Raw genomic sequence first — 24125 nt, 5'->3', positions numbered from 1 at the left:
AAAATGAGGAACGTTGGATTTATTTGACTTTGGACTCTTTGGAGCCAACCATGCCACCTTCTACAGAGGCACCATAGAGAGTGTGCAGACCAGCGACATCTCCATCTGGTTTGGCGGTTCCAGGGCCTCGGATAGGAGGTCGCTGCAGAGGGTGGTGTGGACGGCAGAAAAGATCATCGGGACCTCTATTCCATCCATCCACGATGTTGCACACAAGCGCTGTCTCAACAGAGCCTGCAACATCATCAAAGACTCCACACACCCACGCCATGGTGTGTTATCCCTGCTCCCCTCTGGGAGGAGGTTCTGCAGCATCAGAGGAAAAACAGCCAGGTTCTGCAACAGTTTCATCCCCCAAGCCATCAGACTCTTGAACTCAAATAGTCCTTCTGGGCAGGGGCACCCGTGGTCACTGTGAAATATAACTGCTGCTACTTTTTTCAATGTTACGTGCAATACTGCTGCTACATCTGCACTGTAAAATAAATGTTCGGATGTGTATGTTTACCAGGTGTGTGTGTGTGTGTGTGTGTGTGTGTGTGTGTATGTACATATATATATATATATATATATATATATATATATATATATATATATATATATATATATATATATATATATATATAGTTTTTTACATGTATATATTGAAATTGTTTTTTATTCAGAATAATTTTTTCATTTTTTTTTCTTTATCAGTCCGATGACGAGCTTTTTGCATCGAAATTTCAGTCAGATGTACACCAACTAGTGTATGTTCTGGCTGACAATAAAGTGGCTATTCTATTCTATTCTTCTATTTTGAGTGCTTTGACTTGAGGCTAAATTTGTACATGAGTGCAAGAATCCTCTGTTTGGACACTACTGTCTATTAAATCCACATGAAACTCTTTATTTCCATAAATGTGTAGAGTGCCAGTCTGAAAGAAGCACAGATTAATGACTGAGGAGAAGATACCTGTGGTAAGGGAATGACTCTCCTCTCTTTCTCCCTCAATGCATATATGTCTGTAATGCATTTCATTAATTTTGCATCTTTTTATTCATTTAGTTTGTGCTTTGTCCTCTCTTTTCTCTCTCTCTTCCCGTAGTTCTCTGCAGGTATCTCTGCCTCCACTAACCTGCTTAATGTTTCTGTTTGTTCTTTGTCACATCTTTACTCTGCATGGAGTTTGCATGTTCTCCCTGTGCATGTGTGGATTTTCTCTGGGTACTCCCACAGTCCAAAAACATGCTGAGGTTAACTGATAACTCTAAGTCGTCCGTAGGTGTGAATGTGAGTGTGATTGTTTGTAACCCTGTGATAGACCGGTGACCTGTCCAGAGTGTCCCCTGCCTTCACCCTAAGTCAGTTGGGATAGACTCCAGCCCCCAGCGACCCTACTGAGGATTAAGCGGTGTATAGATAATGGATGGATGTCTTTACTGTCAGGGATATTAAGTGGAGACAGGTCCTGAACAAAAAAAGAGTCAGTGACTACACTCGAGCCACAGAGAAAGGACAATTATAGACAGGATGAAAAAATAATCCGTATTAACTGCATGACAGATGAGAGATGCATTTCCTCTTAAAATATGACAAATACAGCAACATATTAAACACAAGACGACAACGAAAAACAACAAATTATATTAGGAGAGGGATATGCAGCGTAACTAGCTGCAAAAAATGTGACATGCAGTCACATACTGACTTTCTATTTGACTCAATAAATCATATTTTGTAATATTAGTAGTTTAAATGTGCTACAATCACCTTTTCCAGTGGATTAGATGTGTAATCTGAAAAGTGTCCCTGATATAGCCATACTCATAGAAAATTATCACTAATTCTGCAGCTCATCTCAGCTCTACATAACGATTTTATATCTTATTGTTGTGGTTTTACAGCCCATGACTTTACTGTTTTGGTTGAGTCCCAGCACTTTCATCCACCTTGTCCTCAGCAGCAGTCACTGTACACAATCATGAATATTTCAAACATGCAGCAGTTAGAAAGACAGATATTTTTCTCAGGGGTTGGTGAAGAGCAAAACAGAGCTAATAAGTTATCAATTTGTCAGCCGGGCACAAAAAAGACCCCGGCTGAATGTAAATACTGGTATCAGTATAGTCAGTGTTGTCTTTACAATTTGTTATGCTGTAGTAGAAAAAAAAAATGTTGTCAATTACTCAAAGTACAATACGTCTTATTTTCTAGAAAAAAATATCTAGAGCTCGCTTTATTCTGCAGGGAGAAGATCCAATCAACATGACACTCTCTTCCATCAATGTATTATGATCTACCTACACCAATTTTCAATGTTCCTTTAGCAAAAATGTTTAATATTTTCACAGGTGTTTTTTTTTTTAACTAGATACAGTACTGTGAAAAAGTTTTAAGCAGTTGAAGTTTTTATTATTCAGTGAAATTCACACAAAATGCAACAGGGAACAAGCTAAGTTAAATCGGTATTTACTGTAAGTGCCTTTGCTTTTTAAACTTGGAGACAAAAATTGGTTCACTCCAAGAATAAAACACCAACACACAAGCAGAGCAACACTATTAATGCAGTCAAATGCAGTTAGGAGTGCACAGACTTGTTCATAGAAGAGACTCAGCAACAGCTTCACGTATGGCTCAACACAGGAGAGCGGGCTATGACACCGATTATCAAGCACCTATAGTGCAGTGATAAAATCTTTCCCCAGAAAGGTTCACCATCATTACCATCTTGAGGCTCCCGACTCCTGACTTGGCAGATTCATAACCTTTATTGTTTAAAGATAAGATAAGATAGTCCTTTATTACTCCCTCTGTCAGGGGAAATTCAGATCACTACAGAGGAAATAGCAGACGCTACCACAGAGTCATAAAATGTCCTGAGCAGAGTCCTGCACACTCCAAAGGACCTCAGTCTCCTCAGCAGGTGGAGACGACTTTGGCCCTTCTTGTACAGGGCCTCTGTATTGTGTGACCAGTCCAGTTTATTGTTGAGATGAACACCCAGGTATTTGTATGAGTCCACATCTCAATGTCCAAACCCTGGATGTCCACCGGTGCAGTCTGAGGTGTCCTCCTCCTGCGGAAGTCGATGATCATCTCCTTCGTCTTACTGGCGTTGAGCTGCAGATGGTTTCGCTCACACCAGTCAACAAAGTCAGAGATGACCATCCTGTACTTCCTCTCGTCCCCCTCAGATACACACCCGACAATGGCTGTGTCATCGGAGAACTTCTGGAGGTGACAGCTCCCAGAGTTGTAGTGGAAGTCCGATGTGTACAGGGTGAAGAGAAAGGGGGAGAGCACTGTCCCCTGTGGGGCCCCCATGCTGCAGACTACCACATCAGACACACAGTCCTGAAGCCTCACGTACTGTGGTCTGTTGGTGAGGTAGCTGATGGTCCAAGCAGCTGGAGAAGTCAAAGAACATGACCCTCACAGTGCTGCCGGGGTTCTCCAGGTGAGTCAGTGATCTGTGCAGCAGGCAGACGACTGCATCATCCACTCCCATGTTCGGTTGGTAGGCGAACTGCAGTAGATCCAGATGTGGGCTCACCTGGGGACGGAGGTTCCTGAGGACGATCCTCTCCATGGTCTTCAAGTGGCTGCTCCACAGCCATGGTTTCTGTCGTTGTTGGTAGATCACCTGGTTTTACAACAATTCACACTTGAAGACAGAGAAGCACTGGGCCGTCAATGGCTCGTTACCCATGTGACCTGGAGGGACTATAAACATCTGAAACTCCCCGTGAGTCAGTTGGAACTGAAGAAGCCTCTTGGATGAGAGGCGGAATATCTTCAAGAACTTAAATGAGAAATCCAGTTGTTCTCTACTGAAGTGCCTCAGAGTATTTCATCCACAAATATTACATTTACCAAAATTGTTGTATAGGCTACAAACTAATTTTAGAAGGTTTTGAAACTAGTTGTCAAATATTAGTCAGTGCCTGTCACGGCCTCCTCCCTGGTTCCCACATCTGCCCCCCACCTGACCTCCCCTGCCTCTCTCCCTCCTTTTTGCTCTTCCTTTTTATTTCTGCCCTTCCCTGTTCTTCCCTCTCTCTCCACTCTGCTCTCCTGTCCTGCCTCTCTTGCTCCACTGTGCCACTCTTTGCAGCGGCTGCAACAAATCAGCCTCATCAGTCTCATCAGCAGAACTCCGGGCGGCTGCGGCTCAGCACACCTGTTCCCCATCCTCTGCAATAAAAGCCGGTTCCACACTCCACCAGATTGTAGCTTCAACTTCATGCTGTCAGTTCTCGGCCATTGCACATGTTTTGCTCTTTTGAGCAACACACTAACCTGTGTTCTGTTCTTGCAGTTCTGCTGGCCGCGCTGCCCGGTTCTGTCCGACCGCTTGCCGGACCCTCTGGCCCTCCAGCCTGCTCAGTTCTGCCAGGCTGCTTGCCGGGCCCTCTGACCCTCCAGCCTGCTTGGTTCTGCCCAGACACTTCCTGGACCTTCGGACCCTCCGGCCTGCTTGGTTCTGCTCAGCCACTTTCCGTTCCCTTGGACTCACGAGCCTGCCTGGTTCTGCCCAGCCTCTCACGGGACATTTAGACCCCCATCCCTTCCCTGCCAGTGAGTTTAGTTTAGTTTACTTCCCTTCTTGGCTTTTTCCTTTAGTCCAGCTTTATCGTTTATTTAATGTTTCATCTATTTGTGAAACAAATCCCTTTGAATCCTGACTGGTCTGTCTAGTCTGTGCACTTTCTCCTTTGGATTCTCACCTGTGCCCTGACATTGCCTCAATAACCACATATGTCCCAGTAAGCTGAGCTCTAATGAACCTCCACAAATTTGTGATACTGGGATGGATCCTCTGGCTCTGAATGATAGGTAAAACCATTACACACCTATTTTTCTGTAGTTGCCATTCCAAAGCTGTTGGGAAAAGATGCAAGGCTGAAGTTGAAACAGAGCTGTCACAAGTGGAATATCCATCCATCCATCCATCCATTATCTATACACTGCTTAATCCTCACTAGGGTCGTGGGGGGGGCTGGAGCCTATCCCAGCTGACTCGGGCGAAGGCAGGGGACACCCTAGACAGGCCGCCAGTCTGTCGCAGGGCTACATACAAAGACAAACAAGCACTCTCACATTCACACCTACGGGCAATTTAGAATGCTCAATTAACCTCAGCATATTTTTGGACTGTGGGAGGAAGGAAAACCCACGCATGCACAGGGAGAACATGCAAACTCCATGCAGAAAGATGCCGGGATGCAAACCAGGGACCTTCTCGCTGCAAGGCGAAAGTGCTAACCACTACACCACTGTGCAGCCCTAAGTGGAATATTATGCTACAAAAAAATCTGGGGTCCAACTAAATAACAGAGCCCTACATGAGTCCGACTGTCCAAGAGGACCAACAACTGAAAACTCGCTGTAAGCAAAATGGCATTTTTGCTTGTAATCGCACAATAAGAACATGACAGTGGAGATGAGAGCAGCATTTGTTGAGGCTTAAATGAAAGAGGCCATCACCAAGGTTGCCACCATGAACAAGTGGACTGGATTAGTATTACTCATGCTAAGTGTGCTAAGGTGTTCTTGCACTGTATGATATATTGCTGGAAAAAAAAATAGTACAATGTCCATTTTTTCCAACATCATGTAGTCCTAATTTGCATTATTATTGACCCAGAAATTCTGGGTTTTAAAATATCAACAATATGTTTGAAGTAATTAAGAAGCACCCCTAAAAAGCACCAGCAAGTTTATTTTTTAACTGTAAAACATTTTGCATAGCATCTTGGTCATTCTTTAAAAGTCTAGCTTTGGTCTCAGACATCACTACTGATAGTACACTATTCATTTGACTGTTTTGAAATACAAGTACAACACAGGGGAAAAAAAGAAAACGGTTACATTTTACTATCAAAAAGCAATCGCACGGAGTCGTTAAAAGCCCAGTGTTATTCAAATGAAGCATTAACAAAAAGCAGATCAATAGTCTGAATCACAGCTGGCAAAAGTTAAATCAAATATTTCTATTTGAACCACAAAATAAGCAAACAGCGAGGATGGAGGAAAGCTGGTCTGTGTTGTATATTACTATCACTATCCCAGAAAGCTGCATTTCAAACAAAATCCATTTAAAGCCAAAATCCCACATTGTAACCGATCCAGCTATTCCTGTTCCAAATCTCAGCCCCCAGTTATGTCCCAGACACACACACAACCAACAGTCTATTATACACGCAAGAAGAATCCTGAATCTGTTTCAAAGGAGGCAGAAGAAAGAAAAATAAAAAATAATTCCTTGCATTCCAATAGGGTCTTCGTACCTTTGGTGCTCGGACCCTAAAAAAAAAGAAAAGTGAAAAACTAATGCATTTGTCTTTCAACCCCCAGTTAAGGTCAAGACAGCAGTGATATGGATAGCGAAGCAGAAATTGCACTTCAGAAATAAATGAAAAGGCCTCTTTAAGAAAACTTCCTCTTAAAGCAGGAAAAACACATACCATGGCAACCATGGTTTAAATCACATGCTGCTTCATTTGGAGAAACTGAAATTGAAGATGATTCAAGTTGCTTCCCAGAAAGTTACAGTCAAGGAAGATTTTTGCAGGAGCAGATTTATTTAGCAAAAAATAAACTCTACATCCTTTGTCAGTTTTTGTCTTTCAATATCAGAATAAGACTCAATGTTTTAACAACATAGTCTGCTATAAACATTGAGTGGTGGTATACTTAGTCAGATTTTCCCTGAACTCCCATTAACCAGGTAAAGGAGATGGCCTTCTCGACAAGATTAACTAGTACACAGGTATCTCCCAACAGACACCCAACAAACATGGTTGGATTTAAAACCCAGGGGCTTTTATGAGAGTAACCATTGCAACCAATGCTTCAATAAAATGGATATCAAGGATTTTAAATTTAAAAATTATAAAATTTTGATTCCCCTATAAGCCAGAATGTCCCAGCAGAACAAAATGACAGCATGAAAGATTGTTAGAATACAAATGTGATAGTTACACAAGGAATGTCAACCATTCTATGGCTAGATCTTTCTGGAGCCTTGTGACTTTACAAATTACAGGTTTCTTAACGCACGTTTCAATGAGGACCTAGATCTTATCGCTTTTACTGCTGTCAAAATCGTATCACTCACATACCCAAATGACATGACTATTTGTCCATGATGCTGCCTGAAATTGCATCAGACTGTTTAAAAATGGCAAGCTACGGTTTGCCCGGTCATTGACCAGAACCATTCATTTTTACAACCAAACAACCAAATCCCTGCTTCCCTGCTTATCGTTTACACTGATACATGCATGGCTATTGTGCATAAATGGTCATGTGCATTTCCAGGCATGTAAATATGCACACAGATTATTTCTGTAATTGTGCCGAAAGCCTTATCTGGAAGAAGAGTTTTTTGTTTTAGAATGCTGTTTTACAATTAAAACGAGCAAGTGTGAATGTAACCTCTGGCTACAAACCATATGGTAATGGTTAAAAGAGCAGTTTCTGTCTGTGAATACTCCCTGTCTCCAGTAATCATATTTGTTGTTCCTTCGCAGTGCTTTTTCTCAAGTGGGGTTTGCTTAAAAGAAAGATGCTAAACCTTTGAGGAGAGATTTTGGGAAAAGCTAATGTGTTTAGTGTGCACTAGGGTTGTCACGATTTCAATTTTTTGAGCCACGATTATTGTGGAAGGAAATATTGCGATTTTACGATTATTCACGATTATCGACATTATGAAAGAAAAAAACCCACCGTTTGTATTTAAATAAACTCTTTAATAATACTTAAACTTTTAAACATTTACTGTTCTTATAAAATAAAATAAATTGTTCCAACACGTCTTTGTAGTAAATAAAAGTGCAAATTGCATTACAAAACAGTCACTAACTTGAGGAACTTAAAGGCTTCTTTAGCTGCCATCATTAAAACAAAAGTTAGTGAGTAAATTCTAGTAAGTTCTAGTGAAGTGCCTCTTTGAGACTTTTATGTATTATGGAATGTTGCAATTTAATGTATGGTTGATAACGTAGTGTTTACTTTGTAAATCAAACAAAACAAAAAGACAAAAAGAATACATTTAAAGATTCTAAAAACACTTCATTTTAAGCTTTAAATATCCTCCACAATTTTAGACAATATAACTACAGAAAAAAGGATAAATGGGAGGCTTATTTATTTTTACTAAAACGTTTATATAAACAATTCACCACTAATTTTACAACAATTAATCAAAACACCCGGATCATTTCCCAGGGAAAACTCTAGAGTCTGACAGGAGGTCCAGGCAGACAGACAGCCTCCCTGTCCTGGAGGTTACTGTCTCCTCCACTACCACTGTCAGCGGGCAGCGGGGCTTCCCGGACCACACTCCCTGCTGAGGGGACCGGGCCGACAGCATCTTCGGAGGAGGGCACGGGCTTCCGGAGCCAAAACAACCGGCGGGTCGGGAGCTTCGGTTCCCTCCTGCGCTCCCATTCCCCACCCGCCGCGGCCCGCCGCCTTCCCCTCGCCTGCGGACGCAGGAAAGCAGCCCGGCTGCGACGGGCGGGCAGTGTGTGTGTGCGCGCGGCGGGCCGGAAACCCAGAAATAATTTTTTCTTTCTGTGCGACCCGGTACGGGCCGCAGACCGGTGGTTGGGGATCGCTGCTGTAGTGTTGCCTACACACGTGCATTAGGCCTACGTCATTGCCCCCCCCCCCCCCCCCCTTATTTTTGAAACTTGTGGAAAAAGTTGTTAGAAGCGCTGCACTGGTTGGCACTAACGCGGTGTTTGCGTTACTTTTTTATTGGGAAATGATGATTTTACCTTGACTTGGACATACAGCGATGGATGATTGTCACGAAGATGCTGTATCATGTTGGTTGTATTCGCGCCTTTTGCTGCAACTTTGCGATGACAGGCTTTGCACGTGGGGTGCCCATCCACGAAAACCTCACCTTTAGCATCTTTTGGATACCCAACGTGATCCCATACTGCTGATTTGAGTCGCTTTTTGGGAGGATGCAAGTCCGGAGGAGCACCCCCGTCAGCCATCCTCAATTTAGCGGTGAGTGAATTCAGTGATGCCGATTAGACAGGAGCGCGCGCACAGGCCAAGGAGCCACTCTCTCTCCACTCTCCACTCAGCGCAGCTCACGTTTCTTGCATTGCACCTCTCGCGAGGCTCTTCTACGGATAATCGTGGTTGTGAAAAATGTGACGAATATCTATTTATAATCGTGGTTATTGTAAAACCGGTTAACCTTGACAACCCTAGTGTGCACTGAAAAAAAGGATGGTACACTGTCATTGTTTTCAGCAGGGAAGTTCTGAAGACAGACAAGGTTGCTAATTGCTAGAGATGCAATAAACTGAAATTCTGTTTTAATAACCAACCACACTGGTTATAAAATCAATTATGTGCTGATAAGTGCTGATATAGTCCCAAAGCAATGTGAGACTTTCTGATTCACAAAGTAAGTAAGGTGGGAGAATTAATGTAAAAAACAAACAAACAAAAAAAAAAACCTCAAAAATAAGTTTACATGGGCTAACAATATCACTGTACTTGTTTAGCACCACCCTTAACAAACTGGTCATAAGATACATACAATGTGTTTCTACCCAGAAATTCACAGGCCCACCACCACAAGAATGTCATTCTGAATTATGACGACAAATGATAAAGCTGTTTGAAACACAAAGCACAATGCAAATGTTTTTGGCAAGAAGAATTGTGGTGAGTTGATTTAGGCTATCCTGGGGTCTTATGGCTGATAACAATATCCAGTCATTATGAGTCTGGTTGTATGTTTTGGATTGTCCTGCAGTGGAGTAAATCTACAAATGTTCAGACACATTCCTAATAATATTGCAAGAACAATGCAATTAACATGACCCTGAGTAAACTCATTGTTAATCATCAGTAATGATGATCAGCTTGTAGAAGAGTCATGAATTTTTAAAGAGGATCCAGTCAGTGATGGAACCAAGAGCAGCTGTGACCAGCATATCAGGCCAGTCTAATGCTGCAGCAGGTCAGTCCACTAAACCTGGCTGTTTGGTCACATGATCTGCCCATCACAATTTGGCCCTTGCCAAACTGGCTCAAATCCTTACACTTGCCCAATTTCCCTGCTTCTAACACATCAACTTTGAAGACAAAATGTTCACTTGCTGCCCAACATATCCAGCCCACTAACAGATACCACATATATATATATATATATATATATATATATATATATATATATATATATATATATATATATATATATATATATATATATATATGCATGTATATGTGTGTGTGTGTGTGTGTGTGTGTGTGTGTGTGTATATATATATATATTAGTGCTGCCAAATGATTAAAAATTTTAATCAGATTAATCACAGGGTTGCTGTGGAATAATTTCGATTAAATATCATTCGTTTGTGATCTATATTAATCGCGTTCATTTTGCGTGAGCAAACAGATTCAAGAAAGAAGGGAATATATATGCACTTAATATGTTTATTACAGACCTGTGCTCCGGTGAAAAAAAAACTCCTTCCTGCAGAGTGTTCACATTATTGTAAGTTGGTGGACTGTTCCGTCTTTGGGGTTTTTTTGTATTCAAAAAGAGGGCCAACATACTGTTTAGCACTGGGGTATTCACCTAAAATTCAAAGAAGTCCAGTAAGAGAAAATGTATTAAAGAAAATGTCCAGAAAATCTTAATGTCTAACTTGAATTAGTGTGATATATGTTGATGTAACCTGGTAGTTTTATTAGTATCTGCATGTAATCAATAACTGAGAGTCAAATCAAATAAACTCAGTTCGGTTCAAAAACATTTTGACAACTTTTATTGATAAATAACTTTTGATATAACTGTACATCTGAAAATAGTGAAAAATAATGACTGAACAACCTGAACCAACTTATACACATCTTTAACAATACCTATATCTCAAAAAACTTTAAACAGTTGAACACTTAGATTTTTTTTGGTCTTGTATCACTCCCTTTATACCTCTGCTGCTTAATGGGAGAACTGAGCTGCCAGTTATTTTGAATCATGGTCTGAACAGTGTCAGGGTCATTCTGAAACACATTTGGAGCTCATTGGTCAGTCTGAAACCATATTTAGTTTGGATGATAATCATAGTTGAGAAGCTGGCTTACTAGGGCTGGGCGATATGGCCTTAAAAAAAATCTCAGATTTTTTCACAAAAAATCCCGATTCACGATTTATCCGATTTTTTTTTTTACCCCCTACCTAATCTCTGCACGCCAGAGTCCAGTCTACTCTATGCAAATGAGCTGCAGCCCTCTCCAGGTAAACACACCGGATCACAGCTGGAAATGCGGCGCATGTGGCATGCTGGTCCGGTTGCAGTGGGTTTCCCACTGCGATCCGGTGTGTTTACCCGGAGAGGGCTGCAGCTCATTTGCATAAAGTAGACTGACTTCTACTTTATGCAAATTGGATGCAGCGTGCGGAGATTCCACGCATCGTGACTGGGCGAACCTGGGGGGGTCAGCTGGTGTCTTCATTTGCACAACTGACTTCCCCTTTCAACGTCCCTCAGTTTTGCCCCTAGTTATGCTGCTATAGGCCTAGGCTGCTGGGGGACCTCTCTGAATGCACTGAGCCTTTCTCTATCTACCTTTATATTTTATATATATATACCGTTATTGCATTACACTCACTCTGTTTCTCCCTGTGTCCTTTCTCTGAGTATCCCTGGTCCCAGAGCTGGATGCTTCAGATCTGTGGTTGTTCTCCCACCAACTGGCCTAGTCTCCACCTGTGGAATGCTGCTGCTGACCTTCCTCCAGCCCACTGCTTCCAGCTGCCCATTTCCACCAGTCTACTCTTCATCACCCTCACTATACTTGATATGCTCATCTACTTACTGTTTGAATTTTACTACCAGCTAAATATGTAGTATATTTAATGCCAGAGCCGTACATCATAACAGCAAACTATGAATCAATTTCAATGTTAGCTTGTACTTTGTATGTATCATCTAGCTTATCATACATGTATCCAACTGTGTGTTATATGTTTCTTGTTCCCCATCCCCCTCTTCTCCCATCCCTCCCTCTCTCCACCCCTCTACCTCTACTCCTCTACCGCTCTACCTCTCTACCCCTCTACCTCTTCTGTCCCTCTCAAACCCCCCGGCCAGCAGGCAGATGGGTGCCCCCACATAAAGAGCTGGGTTCTGCTCAAGGTTTTTTTTCCCTGTTAAAAGGGTGTTTTCCTTGCCACTGTCGCCTTGCGGTTTGCTCTGGGGGTCAGGCATATGGGTTCTGTAAAGCATCTTGAGACAATTTGACTGTAACTGGCGCTATATAAATAAAATTGAATTGAATTGAATTGAATTATTTTCAGTCTTTTCTAGGGGTACCATCATTTTTGTGCAGGCCTGTTTCATGAGTTTATTTTTTTAAATAAATCTGTTAAACCACAGTTAAAAAGCAATGTCTGATTTTCAATGGTTAATTTTCATAGAATTTTTATTTATTATTACTTTTGTCAGATTCAAATTATTTCTGTGATTATTGTGGGTTTTTCTTTCATTAACTGAGGGGTACCAACAATTTTGCCCATGTGTGTGTGTATATATATATATATATATATATATATATATATATATATATATATATATATATATATATATATATATATATATATATACACACACATACACATACATATACATACATATACATATACACATATATACACACATACATGCACACATAAACTGATGAAAAGATCAAGACTGAGAAAACTTTCATGAACTTTCTTGATCTGATTTGGGTCTGAAAAGTTTGGAAGCCAGGTTAACTTAAGGTTTTCCACCATAACATTGCAGTGTCAAGCTACTGGTCAACTAAGAAAGCAATTCTGACTGTACAGCAGTTTACATTAGCCTTCTGTGGTAACTGAGCCACTCAAACTAGGAGCGACTGAATAGGCTAACAGAGCAAATATACTTAGCCAACTTAAAGTGAAGTGTAGGGAGCAACAACATGATGGTGACTATGTGGAGTCCAACACTTGGTTTGGACAGCATTGCCAAGTATTATTACAACTATTAAATTGCATGATTTACTGCTCTTCCACTGCCACAGCAAACCGCAAAGCTTGCCTGATACAAAGTCAAATTTTCAAAGATTATTCATTAAAAAGTTGTTCTTCAGTCTTATTTATTTACAACTCAAAAATGCCTAATTTCAAAGGCTTAAAGGACCAGTCATTCTGCTCTGTCCATCCTTAAAGAGCACACAATATGTTCATTTAAAGGTTCAAGATGTTATTTTTGGAGTCTCAATTATGTTTAAATGCTTCAATGTTCAAAAAATATATTAATGTTTTCAAACTGTACATTGCAGAAGCTCCACTTCTCATCATCTGTCTTTGCCCACCTCCTGACAAAAAGTCACTTGACAAAAGTGTGGTATTGTTGCCTACATACAGTAACCCCAGATCTGGCATGGATTCAGAGATACAGTACAGTTCCTGCAGAATTGGTTCTAGAGAGGAAATAACAGCAGACTGCAAAGCAGCTGCTCATTCTTTGTTTGAGAGCATGGCTGTTAGGCAGGCACTATGCCAATGTGTTACCTGGTGACAGTAAAATAACAGGAGAAAGGGGTGGAATTCAAATAAGGGATTTCAGGCACGTAAGGAGCAGTATTTTCTGTGGTAGAGAATAACTCCCTTTCTAAGCTTGCAGACCTTTTTCATACATAAAAAAGCAGCAATTTAACACGTGAAGGAAAAACACAGGAGCAGAATATAGGCTCCTCAATATCCACTGTCTGTCCTAATGTCTGCACACCTTGTGGATAAAACAGCTACTCCATCTTTCATGCATGTGGACAAAACTGTCAACCAAGAGAACTTCATATCCCATCGAGCCCCAGGTGTTATTGCAAAGTGAGGCTTCATTGAAGCAAATTATACAGTACATTCCTGAACCATGACTCTAGCCCTTTCTCCTGCGCACACACTCACATCCTGTGGTTCCACACAGTATACGCCCTACAGGCCAACAGAAACACACACAATCCCAAACATGCACTGTTCACATACAGACCATGCAACTTTCCACCAGTGTCACACAAAGAATACTTACAAATGCTACAAAGCTAATATACACACTCATAGTAAAATGCAACAAACACAAGTGTGCCCATGACTTCAAGGACAGCGTTAAAACTGGACAGCTCAGTGACTGAAACTTTTTCTCTTTGTATTAAAGATAAACAGAGATATGTAATAGTGAGACAAAGAGAAAGAAAGTGTGCATGCATGCATGGTCATTGTGATTGGATGTCCAGCTCAGTATAGCCTCGTGCATAAATATCACATTGCCATCATTCATTCAGAAGGACCGAGAAAGACATAATCAATGGAGCTGATGCGGGGTGATGGAGGAGGAGGATGATAGATAGGAGCACAAAAACAGGGATACGCATTCTCTACGCCTGCTTCACAGTTCAGTGTATGAGACTTCAGGACTGGTTGCCATCACTAGCACTGTGGTTTTCAATAGTGTTTTTAATAGAACCTATAATTACACCAAAAAATGCATTAAAATAGACAAAATTGTAAAACAGACTAAACATCAAAAATAGTTAAAAGCAGGAATCAACCAATATGGGGTTTTCAGAGCTGACACGGATGCAGATTACTGGTAATCAAGTACAGCCGACAGCTAGTATTTGGAGCAAATATACATTAAATGCCATTTATAACTAGGCTTCTTCATTAATAAAGGTGACTATAATTGAACATGTTAAAGAATAGTGATTAAATTAGAACATGTTCCTCAAGTGATCAACTGAAATTGATCAGTTTGTCTCCTGCAGTTACATCTGCTATTCTTCTGCTGTTTTCTTAACATTTAATTGTTTGAAAACTTTTATTGTCCACTAAGGTCCATGTCATAAAGCAACATTAATTATTGTTTTCAAGATTCTGTTTCATGGTAATTTGTGCTGCGGTTTTGGTTCACTTTTTGCACTTGTGGCTTGAGAGACATTGCTGAGACTGCAGAATGACTACAGAGTGAGGTGACTGCAGCTCTGCAGCTTCAAAGCTTCTCCCACTTGAAAAAGTTGAGGTTTGCATAATGTGTACAACTAGGTAAACGCATGGAGGACAGCTATTTTTCTTCCTCAGTAAAATAGCTGTAGAGATAACCAAAATGATAAAATTCCAGGGCAGAGATAGAAAGAGATACCAAGGCAAATCACAGTTTAGAAAGAGATGAAAAACAGAGGTGGCAGTTGTACCTTCATAATAAGATATCACATTTTCACTTCCAAAATGGGAAATGCTTACAGAGTAGTCTGTAATTTCTTTTCGGCTCTACTCAGTCCTACCTTTTACACGTTTACGTAAGAATGAAATCTGCTTCAATCAATATAGTTATCATGAAAATGGGTCAGTCTCTCTCTCTGCCTCGCTCCTCTCTCATCATCATAGCATTGCATTAAATGGGTAGTTATTCTTTATCTGAAGCAGAAAACATGGCACACAAATGCATGGATAACTGTAATATGGACATTTTTGCCTATTTAGACAATTTCAGGCTGATGACAGTAATTTAATCATCTCTGTTAGCGTGAACTTCACAGTGGTTGTGATTACATGTTGGTAATGTTTCTGACCTTCTGCTATCTCCCTCTTCCCCTTCATTCTTTTAGTCTCCCTGTTTTCTGTTCTCTCCTCAACACTCTGCACTCTTCTGTCTGCGTCAGTCTCCCGTGGCTGTGATTGATCTCTTAATGCAATCACCAGGAACTTCGGACAGCTACAGATCTGCACACCTGTTTCATCACCCACACAATAAAACCCAGTTCATCACTCCCCTCTATGCCATATTATAGCATTAAATCAGGCTCTGGTTGCACATTTTTACTGTTCTCTGTCTGTTCTGTTTTAACACTGGTTTGCTCTGCCTGCAGTTCCACGACCGCACTGTCTGGTTCTGCCCTGTTTGCTCTGTCTGACCCAGCGGCGTGCCGGGAACCTGGACCCCCAACCACTCCGACTGACCCGGCCACTTGCCAAGAACCTGGACTCTTCCTCTAGCTAGAGGACATGGACCAACAACCACTCCATCTGACCTGGCCGCTTGTTGGTGCACCTGGACCCTCCTCCTGATAGAGGACCTGGACCCCTGACTGTTCCCATTTATTATTGTACATTAACCTGTTTAATTTGGATCTGCCTCTGTCTGCTGCTCTGTGTGCTCTCACTTCAGGTACAGGAAACTGCAAAGAACATGAAGAGCATAGTCATAAGAAAGCTGAGCACTGAACTGTGCTGCTACCACAACAGACTGCTGGTCTGTCAGACAAATAAGGTACTTAGGAGTCACCTGTCACTGGATAGATGACACCTCTAGAGAGGCATTCTGTTGCATTGGCTTGTAGACCTCTTAAAGGCTCACACACATTTTATGTTGTTGCTGCAGCATTAGAGTAAAGAGAGTATCACATCAAGGAAAAAGTGACCAGGACAACAACAGACAGTGGTTCAAACTTCTTGAAAAGTTATATAGTGAGGAGAAAGAGGGAAAAAGCCACCCATGGACAGGAGGATGGAGACTCTACCCTTAATGATGCATCAGAAGACAGTGAGTTAGAGGTGAAGTATCAAGATGTGTTTGTTGTTTTGAACGTCAACACAGGTCTTGATTTCCAACTTCCAAGGCACCAAAAGTGTGTATGTCATCTACTCAACCTTGTACCAACAGCTGATGCCACTGCTGCGGGAGCTGCCAATGAAACACACAAGAGGCTGTCTTGGTGTGCTTTTTCAAAATGTCATGCTCTGTGGACTAAAACCAGCAGATCAACCATGGCTTATGCAACAGTGGAATGTGAAAGCAAGCTACAGTTTCTCCAACCCAATCAGACCCATTGGAGCTCCCTGTCCCTTGCTGTGGAAAGTAGGGGTGTAACAATACACGTATTTGTACAGTGCAGGCCCTTTCGGTTAAGTACAGAGGTGTATCACGGTCCAAAACTTTTAAGACCATTAAGAATGACCAATGTACAGAATTGTTTAAATGGTGAAACTTCACAGCACCCACAGTTGCAGTGGACTTTCTCCGGCTCACAGTTGTGCAGTATTGTGAAACTCAAAACAAGTAGGAGTTTCCAGTGGATCACAGGATGTGATGGATTGTTTATTCTCCTGCTGGTGCTTCATGTAAGCCAAGTCTGTATGGGTAACGAATGGGATGGCTAATGCTAACAACAACAAGAAGAAGCCAGAGCTGGAAGATGCTCTGGTGTCATTAAAATCACCCATCTGGGATGACTTTGGTTTCCTGGTGAAGTACGAAAAAGGAGCCTTATGTCGACCCTGTGAAGCGGTCCTCAATTATGCATCCAGTGCTCCAGCTGAAGAGGTGATCAGGTTAACTGGCTATAGTTGCCGTCTCCAGATGTTTTGTCCGCAGATTCGCCACGACCAGACCTGGCTGTGTGTGAAGACAAAGATACTAAATAAAGAAGACCTCACCGAAAAATGTCGGCATCAGTAGATAATAAAGTCTATATCCATTTAAATATCATCTATAGACAGTAAAAAGAAGCTGGCCGCAATAAGAAACACTTTTTCAAGAACGATAAGAGGATTCGAAACAATGTAATCCAGCGATAAAATTACGAGACCACTGTCTGACTCATCATGCCACCGATCAATCCGACAAACATCCCACTTCATCCACATAGATCACCAGATGGGACCAGAGTTTGAATCCTTTTATTTCCATTTTTTAAAATATTGTCAGTGGTTAACGTGGTCTGAAATGACGGGTTAGGATGTGGATGACTGAAGGTGTTTTTATTGTTTTCTGAGTGACTAGTTTTGACAGTGTGGTCTCAGTTTGTTCCGATGCATTTTAGATTCAAGATTCAAGAACTTTATTGTCATACACGCAGCAGAAACACAGTGATTACCCTGAGTGATGAAATTCTTATTTTGCGAACTCCCTTCACAGAACTGAAACAAATAAAATGACATAAGATAAAAATGAAATAAGAACTAATAATAATAATAATAAAAAAAAATAATAATAAAATAGAATAAAAATAAAAAGATAAAAAATAGTTACAAACATATTCTGTGTGCAAATGTTGGCAATATTGTGATGTAAATGTCCTTAGTGAGGGGAAGGCTGCTCCACAGATGAACTGTGCTGTATTAATGACATGCTGGACAGCCTTCCTGTCCTTACTGCTGCAGGTACCATACCATACGGTGATGGAAGTGGTCAGGGCACTCTCAACTGTGCATCTGTAAAAGTTACTGAGGAGTTTGGAGGATAATCCAAATTTCCTCAGCTTCCTTAAGAAGAAGAGTCTCTGCTGAGCCTTTTTGATGATCTATAGTACGTTGTGAGTCCAGGAGAGGTCCTCACTGATGTGAGTGCCGAGGAGTTTGAAGGTCCTCACCCTCTCCACTTGAGTCCCATTGACATGTAATGGGGTGTGTTGGTCTCTCCTCATCCTCGGGTCGGTAATCATCTCCTTCATCTTCTCAGAGTTTAAGGAGAGAATATTATCCTGGCACCAGGACCACCAGCTGAGCCACCTCATCCCCTGTAGGCTGCCTCCTCTCCACAAGTGATCAGCCCAATGACAGTTGTGTCATCAGCGAACGTGATGATGGAGGTGTTGCTCTGGGAGAAGACATAGTCATCCGTGAAGAGGGTGTACAGCACTGGGCTGAACACACAGGTCCTGGTTCCAACTCTGACTGACTAGGGTCTGTCTGTTAAAAAGTCCAAGACCCAGTGGCAGAGGGGGGGTACTAGCCTGAGAGTGAGGAGCTTTTCAGCCAGTCTACTGGGGATGACAGTGTTGAATGCTGAGCTGTAATCCATAAACAGCATTCGAACATATGTGTCCTTATTTTCGAGGTGTGAAAGGGCTGTGTGAAGGATTGTATTGACGGCGTCGTCTGTTGACCTGTTCTGATGGTAGACAAATTGCAGGGGATCTAATGTGGCTGGGATTGCTGCTTTGATGTGTGACATGACTACCCTTCCAAAGCACTTCATTACTATTGGAGTGAGTGCAACAGGGCGATAGTCATTCAGGCAGGTTATGGTGCCTTTCTTCAGAAAGGGCACTATGGTGGCAATCTTGAAGCATGAAGGGACTGATGACTGAGAGAGGGACAGGTTGACTATATCAGTAAATACCTCAGCCACCTCTGAAGAACAGACCTTTAAAGCACAGCCAGGGATGTTGTCAGGGCCAGCTGCTTTTCGGGGGTTAGTCTTCCTCAGAACCTTGCACACCTCAGTTGAAGTCACCGTGAGTGAAGAGCTCTGTGCTGACGCTGCTGGTAAAATCCCTCTGTGGTGGTTGGTGTTGAGGGTGTTGAAGCGAGCGTAGAACTCATTCAGCTCATCTGGAAGTGTGCTGTTGTGGCTGGCTGTGACCCTGCTGCTCCCCAGCTGGGTGTCGGTGATGTGTTTAGCAAATCAAGCTAACGTTATGCTGCGTCCTGTTATGGTGGGAGGCTGCTGAGGGTCTGAGTGTGTTTATGTGAAAAAACCCAAGTCAAGCTTGAAGCTCTGCTCTGGATCTGTTCCACTGAACACAAAGACTAACACACAATAGAACAGTGGACGTGTTTCTATGTTGTGGGTTTTCTTGGTGAGACAATAATTAATTTTCTGGCTCGTTATTGACCAGGCAGCCTGTGTTCAGTTGTGACTATCCCCAGTTGACCTGGGCATGTTTCCTGAACAACCACCAGGTGTTAAACGCCTGACAGAATGCCAAAGATCTATGTGGATGAAGAGGGATGTTTGTCGGACTGATAGGTGGCACAATGAGTAAGACTGTGGTAATTTTATTGTTGGATTACATTGTTTTGAATTCCCTCACCGTTCTTGAAAAATGTGTTTTTTTATTGCGGCCCAGCACATATTTTTACTGTCTGTAGATGATATTTATGATGATATACTGACATTTTTTGGCAAGGTTTTCTTTATCTAGTATATTATCTTCACACACAGCTGGGTCTGGCTGTGATGAATCTGCGGACGAAACATCTGGAGACGGCAACTATCACCAGTTAACCTGGAACACCGGCAACACGTCAAACTTACACACTCATTTGAAAAGGCACCATCCAAGCGTAGCTATCCACACTGCAAGGAAAAAAACAACTAACTGTGCAATGCTCCCGACATCATTTCACCAAACCCTGCCTAGCAATTCAGAACAGGCGAAGGCAATAACCAAGTCCACTGGTGTTTTTCTAGCAACAGATCTATGACCATACTCCATTGTTGAGAACCAAGGTTTTAAACTTATGAAGGTAAGCTTACACTAACTGTACATTGTTGCTGTGCTCTTTGCTATAGATAAATGACTATTTCGTTTATTTTTTTAGCCTACTAGTATTTTAGTATATTTATGCTGCTAAATAAGAGCCTAACTAAATATTATTGTTTTTTAAAAGCAATTAAAGTATATTTTTGAATTTAGGTGATAGAGCCCCGTTATGAAGTTCCTTGTCATCCACACTTCAGCCTGAAAGTCATACCAGCTCTGTATGAAGAAACCAAATCTGCCGTGGCTTGTCCAAGGCATCTGCTGTAGCACTGACGACTGATGGGTGGACAACCAGAGCTCCGTAACAGTGACTGCCCATCACATCACCTCTGACTGGGACATAGTTAGCCATGTTTTACAAACTCGCCCCATTTATGAATAGCAAACAATGTGGACGAGTTAATCTTACTGACAAAGAACATGAAAGTTGAATGAAACTGTGCAAACCACACCTACACACATCAAGCTGCAATTGGTAATATGTCTTTCATTTATTTGAAAATACTTTATTATATTTATCGCTGAACTTGGTTGTTTGCAGCAGTGTCTTTCTTTATATACTGGAAAAGTAGTCTGAGTTATAGTTACAGCAGACCAATAAGCTAGAATTGTTAATGCTGCACTTGCACTTTATTTCATTTTATTTATTTGATATTGAGAACTAAGCAGCAGTATTACAATTATGAATGGTATGAATTAAATAGTTCTACTGTCTTATTTTGTGATTATTTGTGTATTTACCATGGACTATGCACATTAAATACATTGTACTAGAAATAGCTGAGTTATTTTTTTTATTGGTAAACCTTTTTCAGGTTCAATCCCGCTGAAGTGGGATTTTTGGCTGAGTACACTGCTGTGATGAAGCCTGTTGCCATGGCCCTTAACATCCCCCAAGGGGAATCATTTGCGCACATGGGCTTCTTGCTACCAACACTTTACCAGTTGCAGAAGAAGCTGAATAGGCTGGAGTCATCTCCCAAAATGTGTAGACCTCTCGTTGATGCCCTATAGGAAGGGATCCAGAAATGTCTCTGAGACATCATGAAATACTCCTACCAAGATTCAGAACATCCTGGACCACAGAGGAGACCATTGTAAAAGCTGGCAAATATACTTGTTTATGAATTCAATTGTGAGCTAGTAGACACTGACAAATATATCTTTATAATGTTACTGTCATTTAGGATTGGTATGTCAGTGACAAAATCACAGGGTAGCAAGAGTTAGAAGCTCAGGGAGCTTTTCATGTCAAACATCAGCAGCTTGGCAGCATATGCAATAGAAGAGTGAGAATAATACACATACCTAATTCTTTCGAAAGTCATTTATCTTTCCACAGGACTTGCCTTCATCACACATCACCTAAGCCCCTTTTCGACCAAAGAGCACCAGGTGCTAGGTTGGTTCAAAGTTGAGAGCCAGTGCTTTTTTGGTTCAAATCTCGTGCCGCCCCAGAACGGGTTTGTGTTTCCACTCAAGAAGGAGCAAAGTTGGAGCTGCGTCATTGCGCCACCACAAAACGTGTGTACGTACTGCGTACGTAGCCGTTCAACAGCGTTCACGCCGTACGGAAACCCACACAACAACAATGGAGGACTTCATTGGAGTGGTGTTCATGGCTTTGCTAGTGTGTCTCGCCATCGCTGAACAGCAAAACCTTCTGTTAGGGGTTACTCATCGGCGTCGCCGTTCCAATGCCCGGCGATCACGTTTGAGAAGAAAGTAATTATCAAAGACATTTGGATACTTAACAGTAAACGTGCTAGCGTTAGCTTAGCTACTTAGCTTCGACTACGCTTGCATTGATTACTTAGCGGTTAAACACGCGCAATAAGTTGATGATCATATCTATGTTTATCTTTTTAGATGTTTTTAGATGTCACCCCGCCCTCTGCCCGTGACGTGCTCGGCTCTCAACTCTGGCCACCTCTGGCCCAGCAACAAGTTGGTGCCCGAAACGGCCCCAGTTTTTGGAGCCCGGAGCCGTAGCTCCGGTGGTCGAAACACAAAAAACCGGCGCCAAGTCGGGCGCCGGCTCCAACTCCGAACGGGCTCCACCCCGGTCGAAAAGAGGGTCTAGACACAGAGGTGGATGATGTCTGCACAAACAGCACCCTCTCTGATGAAGATGGCTTCTTTGGATCCATGGGGTCAAAAAAAAAACAGAAGTAGGAGAGCTGGAGAGGTACCTTTCATGTCCATCCACTGGATGTATGGATCTACTGCATACCTCTCCTCATATCAAGAAGCAGTCATTCCAAGTCAACAAAGGTCTTCCTGTGTCTGCAGCTTGCAAGAGACTTTTTAGTCATGCAGGACCACTGTTCACTGCTAAACAATCAATTCAGTTTTATTTATATATCGCTAATTACAGTCAAATTGTCTCAAGACCCTTTACAGAACCCATATGACTGACCCCCAGAGCAAGCCCCAAGGCAACAGTGGCAAGGAAGGAATCACAGATTTACTGCATGAACCTTGAGAGCCAGCTACTGCTGAAGCTTAAATGTCACTTCACCGAGTAAAGAACAAGCATGTTTTAAGCAAACATGCACACACACACACACACACACACACACACACACACACACACACACACACACACACACACACACACACACACACACACACACCACACACACACACACACACACACACACACACACACAGAGTTTATGGTAAAGAGAGACTTCTTGTATGTACACAAGCTGCCTTGTTGTAACGTTATTTATTCTATCTAATGAGCCTATGCCATTTGGAGGGAAGTGAAATACACTATACAGTGTATCTTGTCACTGGAAGTATGCTATCGTAACAGTCTACAAACAAGCCTTAGATAAAAAAACAAAAATGTATCATTATTGTTATATTCTTAAGAAATATGAGCGATTAAACTTGGATAACATTGTAAAATACACTGATTCTGTGTTGCCTTACAAAATTTTTCATAGACAAGCTCCCCCTCCACTACAAGAATTTGTAAAGAAAAATCCCAGCAGATCAACCAGAGCAGGCTCTAGAGGTAATTCCATTGTACCTTTTAGGAAAAGTGCTCTAGGGAAGTCAGTTTTCTCTTTTCTCTCTTTCGTGCATCACAAACCTGGAATACTATACCAGGTGCCATTCAAGAACAACCACGTCTTACTCATTTACTAAACATCTCAAAGCATGGCTATTGGAAAATCAGATCTGTGATCATAACACTGTTTGCCGTTGACTGGGCTTGTCCCTGAGGACTCTGTGTAATTAGTTTTAAATGCGTATATGTGGGCTTTGTGCAATATAGTCATGTGTAATAGTGTTTAAAGATCATGAGCGATAGTGATAATGGGATATGTGCAATAGTGTTCGAAGGGACATGTATAGGGTAACTGTATGTAATGTAGACGGGGATATGTGCAATAGTGATTAAGAGAAATGTGCAATATTATCATGTGCAATAGTGGCAATGGGAAATGTGCAATACAATTATATGTAATAGTGTCAGTGGGATACATGTAGTGGACGCTTACGTTATAGTGACAGAGGGGTAAGTGTAGTATAGCAATTTGCAATAATGATAGAGGGATATGTGCAATAGCAACAAAGAGTTATTTGCAATATAATCATGTGTAAATGTTAATTAATTAGTGCTTGGTAGCTGCCTTGGTCTCCCAGGTTTTGTCTGTTATGTCCACTATGTGTTCTCGCTTGTTTGTTTTTTTCTTTTTTGTATGTCTTTGTTCAGTTATGGTTTTATGTCATTCTTTATCTTTGATCTGCCAATGGGACTTGAGATGGAAATTATCCATGTGGCTACAATCTC

The 24125-nt window shown here is 41.6% G+C and overlaps 1 protein-coding gene across 3 annotated transcripts in view; it reads right to left on the bottom strand.

Moving 5' to 3' along the window:
* The window catches only part of ccdc102a (coiled-coil domain containing 102A), a 113876-nt gene that overhangs the window by 54444 nt on the left and 35307 nt on the right, over window positions 1-24125 (bottom strand). The gene's annotated exons all lie outside the window — the stretch shown is intronic.

This window comes from Amphiprion ocellaris, chromosome 1 (genome assembly GCF_022539595.1).
Source record: "Amphiprion ocellaris isolate individual 3 ecotype Okinawa chromosome 1, ASM2253959v1, whole genome shotgun sequence".
Taxonomy (NCBI): Eukaryota; Metazoa; Chordata; class Actinopteri; family Pomacentridae; genus Amphiprion; species Amphiprion ocellaris.
This window is presented reverse-complemented; position numbering and strand designations above follow the sequence as displayed.